Here is an 8,558-nt window from a genome sequence, read left to right as displayed (position 1 = left end):
GAAAGAATCAACTTATATCATGTAGAGGCATGAATTCTCTATGACGAATGTCATCATTATGTATATCTAAACCGTACCAACAAAATCTGATTGGAAGAAAAAAAAAAAACTTCTACAAGATATGTTTTCTCCCAGCAAGGCCATTAAATAGATGGGGATACTGAGGCTTAGAGAGGAGAAAGAACTTGCCCAAGATCATGGCAAGGCTGCTATAGGAACCCAGGCTCCAGTCCAGGCTCAGTCCCTGCTCAGCCAGCCCTGGTTTGCCACCACAGCCCACGCTGGCAAAATAGCCTTTTGGCTCTGGGTCTCCATAGCATGAGTTCCCTGTTCTCTTTCGGTTGCTGTGTTGCTTCTGACTCCTTTGTTTTTATTGAGATTTTAATGCCCCCACCGGAACACTTACCCTCTACTGTTACAATCCAGCCACTTCCGCATATTAACAAAGTTGTGTGACCATCACCAATATCTAATTTCAGACCCTCCCTGTCACCCCAGAAAGAACCTCAGTCCATTAGCAATCATTCCTCATTCCACTCCCCTGGCCTGGGATCCTAGAAATTACTCATCAGCTCTCTGTCTCCATGGATTTGCCTATCTGGACATTTTGTATAAACAGAACCACACCGTATGCGGCTTGTGTGTCTGGCTTCCTGTTCATGGCTGCATGACATTCCATGGTCCGGACAGACCACCTCTTGCTTATCTGTCCTTCCATTGACTTGGGCGTGAGCATTTTCCTGCTCTTAGGAAAAGTAGTGCTGGGAACATCCGGGCTTCCTTTTAGCCCCAGGATAGACAAGCAGAGGGCCCCTTGAAACCCACTGCCGCTGTCTTGCTGGACAACCCGGGCTGTTGCAGGCACTCTGCCTTCTCGGGTCAGAATTTCTCTGAATTACTGAGTCATTTGCTAAATGTACCTTACATCACTCGGGGGGAGGGTCTCTAATAGATAAACAGAGAGCTTGTGGAACCCCAGGAAAACTGAGAATGCCCTTCAGCTGCTGGGCAGACAGGAAGCACACTCGATTCAGTTCTTCAAAACGAAACCAAACTTGAGCCCAGCTCTTCCACAGATGAAATGTGTGGCTGTGGGCAAGTTGCTCAACCTCTCTGGGCCTCTGTGGGCTCTGTATAAACTGCGGATCATCACGGTGCCTGCTAAGGTGGAGTGGGTGGTTATAGGACACCGACAGTGCACCAAGCACTTAGGGCAGAGTAGGTAAGCACTCAGCAGCCACTTCTGTCACTGTTGCTGTTGTTGTTACCCTGACAATTTCTAAGGCTCCATTAAATTCTTACTGCGCTTCTCTCCAGGACTCCGGCTTTCTGGGATGGCAGACATTCTGCAGTCAGCTGTCTCTCCTGGCAGACCCCACCCAGCATCCCAGGCCACCGTGAGGGTCCAGTGGAAAGGACACTCAGCATGGCTGGCTCTTACACTGCCCATGTCCTGGACGGAGATGTTTCCCTGACGTGACTCCTGTTTGCCCCAACAGACAGCGATGGGGTTTCTGCATATCCCTCAGAAGAAGAAAGGAGAAAGGTCGCCCTAGAGACAGGCAGACTCCAGGTCCCTGTGGGTGCATGGAGCTTGAGCATGGGAGGCAAGGGCCGTGGGAGGTCTGGCTCCTGGCTGAGAGTAGGTCCAGGACTCCAGGGCTCAGCTGAACCCGGAAGAGGCTGAGTGACAACTCCAGCGGCAATCAAGTCATGCAACTCAGAGCCAGCCAGGTTCTGATGTCTGCCAACTCAGGAGCAGTTGGGGACACATGCTAGATTTTTTTTTTTCCCTGTATGCAGACTACGTCTGGTCACATTTACTTTACCACCTTGGAGATACGATTCCAGTTTGTAAAATGAACAGAGAGAATGATTGTCCTCTCCAAACTCTTCTGGGCTTAATTCATCATAGTTAGAACCACTTTATCTTCTCCTTGTGCTTGAGTCATTAGAGGGTGTGGGGCGCATCCATTTGCTTTAGTGCGATCAAAATAATTAGCAGCCAGTAGTTCCAGGATCGGATCGCAGCGTCTGATGGAGCCTACAGGTTAGGTGGTTCAAATCAAAGGGTGATCAGGGAGAGAAGCAGCGCATTAATTACTCGGAGCATCACTTGGACTCTCGTCCCCTGCACAATTTACCTGTTAATTAGAGCTTAATGCACAGTATCAATTTTCTTAACTCCTCATGCTAGTCGAGCACTGTCAGCCATGCACCTAAGGACTGGCCCTGGTATGAGTCATGCATATGACTTGGGACATTGTATTTCGACCCCCACTGCAGCTGCACCCAGGGCATGGGCCCCCGACAGAGCCCAGACTGGTCCCCTTCACCCCTGCAGGTCCCTTCAGGCCTCTTAACATCTAGCACAAGCATCGCTGTCCTCCCGGACAGCAGGCCCAGGCCTGGGCACGTTGCTTTGCTGTCCATCCCTGCTCCCGACATCCCTGTGAGCCTGGCACAATTATTTTGCTGAGGCTCAGAGAGGGTAATTTCCCTGCTGCAGTTTGCACAGATATAAGGCATGGATCCTGAAGTAGAAGTTGGCCACCTGGCTCCACAGTTCTTCCCTTAAACACTATGCCTACTGATGACCAGCAGGCCACACCTAGCCACTAACTCTAGCATGCTGGTTCTCACATTCAACGCATACGAGAGCTTTCAGGAGTGGTTGGGGAAATGCAGATTTCTAGGCCTGCAATGCTAACTTTGTAGGTCTGCAGTGGCACCCTGGAACCTGCACATTTCCCAAAGGGCTACTTTGGGGCCTAGGGGCCTCTCGTGGTGTAGCACTGGTCCTATCCAGCCCTGGTCACATGAGGAGTCTTGTCTGCCAGTGGCTCAGGACCCTCTCCCTGGAGGCACCACCCTGCTGGGACTTTCTATACTTGCTCCAGCATCTAGAATCTGGTTTCAGTCCTCACACTAAACCACTGTGCGTCTCAACTGCACACACAAGCTTCCCAGCCCAGCGGACGATAATTAAAGACTAGGGCCGCCTGCGCAGGGCTGCCTAGGTCAGCACAAACACAGGTCACCCAGCTGAATTTGAATTCCAAATAAAATCTTAGCCTGAATACACCCCATATACACCCTGGTCTTTGGACATGCTTATACTATAGCTTATCTATGCCTCTCAGAAACTTAGTCTGGGGCTGACCCTAAACAAGTCAGCTAAATGGCATGCTCTAGGGACAAGGACTACTGATCTCCTGCCACCCAGCCTCTTGCTTCCTTACAAGAGCCACAGCTCACCGCCCAAACCCACACCTGCGGTGCATGGACAGGCTGCAAGCAACAGCCTGGCTGCCGCTGAGCCCTGGCATTTGGAGCCAGCTCGAGGCTGAGTTCTGCACCAGGCTTGGACATGGAGCTGCTCCTTACTTTCCACTCACAGCGCGTGATCACCATGGTGTGTCTCGGAGGCTCAGATCAGCCACCCTGGAGACTTGGTTTTCAGGGTCCTTCCTGAGGCTCCCCAAATGGATTTGTATATCCCATGTAGCCGATCTTGTAAGTCAGCAAAAGCTACACTTGATCTGCGGCAGCTTTGCACTTGAGCTGCAGGCCAGTGCTGGGCATCACTTCTGTCTCCACCCCAGTCCCAGGGCAGCCCGGAAACGAGAGGTGGAGGTGACAGGGTTGGACAGCAACCCTTCTGCTAGTAGAGGAAGGGTCTGGTGGGGTGACTTGCCAGGTTCTGTGTCCTGGACCAAAACTTGGCCAAGACACACAGAACAGGCAGTGAAGATGTGCAGTTAGTGCTGATGGAAAAGACATCCACAGAAAAGAGGCTAGAGCAAAAAGGTCTTGTGTATCCACAATTCTGGGCCCTCCTACACATAAGGCATGAGGACATTTGTCCTATGAAGACCTCACTTGGCCTGGCACCCAATGCAAGTGAAAGGTCAGGAACACTACCTTTAGACTGGTTGTACCCACGTACAGATGAGAGACTGAGCACAGCACCTTTTATGATGATTTGTTCAATCTTTATTTTTGCTAGTCCATGCTGCCAGCTCATAGCGATCACATTCCTGGTGGGGAGTGGGTACAGCACATCTTAATTCTTTCAAACGTAGCAACATTTGAGCTGGTGCACGCCTGTCGTCTCAGCATTTGGGAGTCTTGAGGCAGCAGGATTGCTGCACATTTGAGGCCAGCCTGAACCACAACGTGAGTCCAAATCCAGTCTGAACTACATAGTTAGACCCTGACTCAAAAGAAAAAAAAAGACAGAAAGAAAAACAACCAGAAAATACTATCTTCTGGCTGGTCCTGTGAATGGCGCCAGAGCAGACACCCTGCTGGGCCCCTGCTCTTAGAAAACATCTTGCTCTGCCTGTTCCTGTCTTTTCCTTGGCCTTTGCCACAGTCTACCTGGTTGCTTTCCAGTGTGCTGCAGGCCCTGGTCTCCTGCCACACTCCCTCGGGAGGCTGGGGGTGGTGATAAAGGCAGAAAGATGACCATCTAGGTTATCAAAGAAGCAGGAGAAGGGAACTGGGGCGGGGAGGGGAAGGCAGGGAATGCAGGGAAATGGGAACAAAGGTTTTGTAGGTAAGAAGGGGAGATTTAAACATGACAATAGCCATTTTAGTAACCACTGTCAATTCCCTATGGTTTTATTTTTGAAATTCTGTATCGGTGGGTTTTGGGGTGGAGTTTTCTCTTTAAAATTAAAAAAACAAAAAACAAAAAACAAAAAAAAACCCCTAGAGACTGGGTTTATTCAAGTCAGAGATCAACCTTGGCTCTGTTGTATTCTAATCACTGAGTTGAGAGCAATTTACTTCTCAGAGTTGCTTCTCATTTGCGTTATATTTATGACCATCATTTCTGGTTTTACTATTAAAGCTTATCTATTGATTGCAATGAAATTGAGTTTTACCAGTGAGTTTAATACTTTCTTGGGTTTTTATGTTACTAATTAGATCCTTTTATTTCAGCTTAAAGTGGCCATTTAAGCATTTCTTATTAAACAGATCTAGTGGTTAAAAAAATAAGGAGGGAAAGAGAGGTTGAAGGGAGGGAAGGGGGACGGAAAAAGACAAGAATCAAGTTACACCATGAACAGGTACAAATCGCCTATAGTGAATGTGATCATTATGCACACCTAAAATGTATCAATAAACTGAATTAATTTTAAAAAGGAAGCAAGCAGACAGATGGCAGTGAAATGTCCCAGGGGGGCATTCACTTGGCTGAAGAGTCAGTGGTGACAGCCTGAGTCCAAAGACTCTAAGATTCCACTTTTGGAATGGCCATCAGCAAACCGAACAATACCAAACGCTGGCGAGTCTGGCTTCCATTGTGGAAACCAGAACAGTCACTATGGAAGGCAGAGTGGCGACTCCCCAAAAATGTAAAACTAGAAATTCCATTTTGCCCAACTATTTCGCTCCTACATGTCTTCCCCAAAGACTAAAAGGCGTCCTGTTACAGCGATCCGTGCATACTGTGTTTACAGCAGCACACCTTGTAACAGCTACATCCTGGAAGCAGCCCAGGTGCCCATGGGGAGATAAATAGATAAAGAAACGGTGCTTTTTACGCCCAAAGGAGTACTGCGCTACCATGAAGGAGGACAAACTTGAGTGAGGTGCAGGGAAATGGGTGCACCTTGAGGTCATAATGCTACCCTGGCTTCTCTCCAGTGCAAACACGATGTGCTGCAAACACAGACTCATAAAAGGCTTTTCAAAGATTTCCCTTTGCTCCTTGCCAAGGCCAGCCCTGGTGACCAGGACTGAAGGGAACTGGGTTGAGCAAGTGCTGGGTTCCAGTGACACTGAGCTCCCCCTTGGGGCTCTTCCAAGGCCCGGCCTCAGTCCTCCCTCCTGGGAGGAGCACCCCCCAGGTGGCTGGATGAGGAAGCCCCCCTCCGCCTGCTGTCAACGAGCCAGTCATGCCAGTGCTTCCCAGTGTAGATCATTCCTGGTTCAGTTCCACTCCATCATCAGAATTGACTTAGATGCCAGCATTGTTCCCCGCCCCCGCCTCAATCTGTTCAAAGCATCTGGGGGACTCTGCTTCCACCCTGCACCTGCTTTGGCTTTTGTGGAAAACGGAAGCAATGAGATTGCAAGGAGCCTCGAGGACTCACCAAACTCTCGCCTTCCTGCCTTCTGCTCTGCCGTGCTGGGCAGCCCTGCAGAGGACAAGGACAGCTCAGGGAATCCCCCAGCGCCTCCCCAGACAGCTGGAACTCCACAGCGCTCTTTGTGGCACCAGAGATCAAACTAAGGACATCATGCTCACCGGGCAGGCAAGGCTTATGCCAGTGAGCTAAATCCTCTCTTTCATTTTACTTTTTTTTTTAAATCCATTTTATTCAAGGATAACAAGAGAAAAAAAGAAGAAAAAAAACTACAACCAAATTTCGAAACACATCAATCAGGGGGCAACAATGATACATACATTGTGCACTGTCATTCACCCAGGGCACAAGACATATGCATTCAGGTAGGTAATATTTTTTTTTTTTTTTTTTCTGCTGGGGATTGAACTCACAACCTCAAGTTTCCCAAGCAGGCACTTACACCACTTAGCTAAATCTCCGGCTAGCGTTCAATTGTCCAAGCAATATCAGCACAAATCTCTCTTCAGTGAACTCAGAGAAATCAGCAGTATAGCTATCTTTACTATTTTTCATATACATACACACATATATATATATCTTTTTTCTTTCAGCTTCTCACACTAGTGAGACAATAGGATGTTTACACATGTGTCTTATTTATTTCACTAATGAGTATGTTCTCAAGGTGCATCCATTTACCTATAAAAATGTCCAGTTTATCATTCTTCATGGCTGAGTAGTACTCCATTGTATACAAATACAACCTCTGTTTTATCCATTCCTCAGTCAATGGGCATTTAGGTTGTTTCCAAGATTTGGCTATTATAAACTGTGCTGCTATAAACATGGGTGTACATATATAACTGAGGTATGATGTTTTTAATTCTTTTGGGTAAATAACCAGAAGGGGAATAGCTGGGTTGAATGGGACCTCCAATCCTAGGTTTTTGAGCAACCTCCAAAACTGATTTGCACAGTGGTTGCACCACTCTGCACTCCCACCAACAGTGGAGAAGCCTTCCTTTTTCCCCACAGCTCCTCCAGCATTTGTTATTAGTTGATTTCTTGAGAATAGCCATTCTTTCTGGGGTGAGGTGGAATCTCAGTGTTGTTTTAATTTGCATCATTCAAATAACCAGTGGTGTTGAACATTTTTTCACGTAATTATTTGCTGTTTGTATTTCTCCATCTGAGAAGTGTGTGTTCATCTCAGATGCCCATTTTTGGATTGATCTAGGAGGACTGATTTTTTTTGAGCTCTTTATATGTTCTCTACAGAAATCTTTTGTCTGAGGAACAGTTGGCAAACATTTTCTCCCATGCTGTGGGTTATAACTTTACTCTGTTGGTGGTCTCTCTTGCTGTGCAAAAGCTTTTCAGTAGGGTGAGATCCCATTTACTGATTCTTTGTGACAGTTCCTGTGCAATCGGGGTTTTGTTCATAAACTCTTTGCCTACACCAGTGTCTTCAAGAGTTTTACCTACTCTCTCTTCCAGAAGGTTTAACGCTTCTGTTTTTATATCATGATCTTTGATCCATTTTGATTATAGCTTAGTATATGGTGAAAGAGATGGGTCCAGTTTTAATCTTCAACATGTGCAGAGCCAGTTTTTCCAGCAGCATTTATTAAAGAGGCTGTCTTTCTTCCGGTGAATGTGTTTGGCAACTTTGTCAAAGATAAGGTTGCTTAGTGTGTCTGCAGTTGTGTCTGCATCTTTTAGTCTATTCCATTGATCTCCACTTCTGTCTTCTGCCAGTACCACAGTGTTTTTATCACAGTAGCTTTATAGTATAATTTCAAGTGAGAAATTCTCTTTCATTTTAAAAGAAAAAAATAGAACACAATTTCAAAACAAAATAATAGGAGAGTAACAACGGTTAATACATTGCATATTGTTATCTTCAAAGTAGTTATTCAAGGTACAAGATATAGGCATAAAAATTGTCCAAAGAATACTAGTACAAGCCTTTCTTTTCAATAAACTGAGAGAAACTAGTACTATCTAAACTGTATTGTACATACATATTACTTTTTCCTTTTCCCTTCCTTCTTTTGTCCTTTCCACATTCCAGTTTCTCTTTCCTTTTGAACAGTTTCTTTCCATTTCACAATATCTATTTTACATTTTGGACCATATTTACCCTTTTAGTTTTTCACACCAGGGAGACAATACAGTGTTTACATATGAGTCCAATTTATTTCACTTATGGGTATAGTCTTCGAGTTGCATTCATTTACCTATAAAAGTCTCCAGTTTATCCTTCTTTATGGCTGAGTAGTACTCCATTGTATAAAAAGATGACACCTTCTTCATCCATTCCTCAGCTGATGGGCATTTGGGTGGCTTTTAGCTTTTACAAATTGTGCTGCTATAAACATGGGTGCACATATCGCTGTAGTATGATGTTTTTTAATTGTTTTGGGAAGATACCCAGAATGGGAATGGCTGGGTTGAATGGGGCCTGTAGTCCTA

Source organism: Cavia porcellus, unplaced genomic scaffold (assembly GCF_034190915.1).
Source record: "Cavia porcellus strain 051 isolate PalLab524CR breed Dunkin Hartley unplaced genomic scaffold, mCavPor4.1 scaffold_3, whole genome shotgun sequence".
Lineage (NCBI taxonomy): Eukaryota > Metazoa > Chordata > Mammalia > Rodentia > Caviidae > Cavia > Cavia porcellus.
This window is presented reverse-complemented; position numbering follows the sequence as displayed.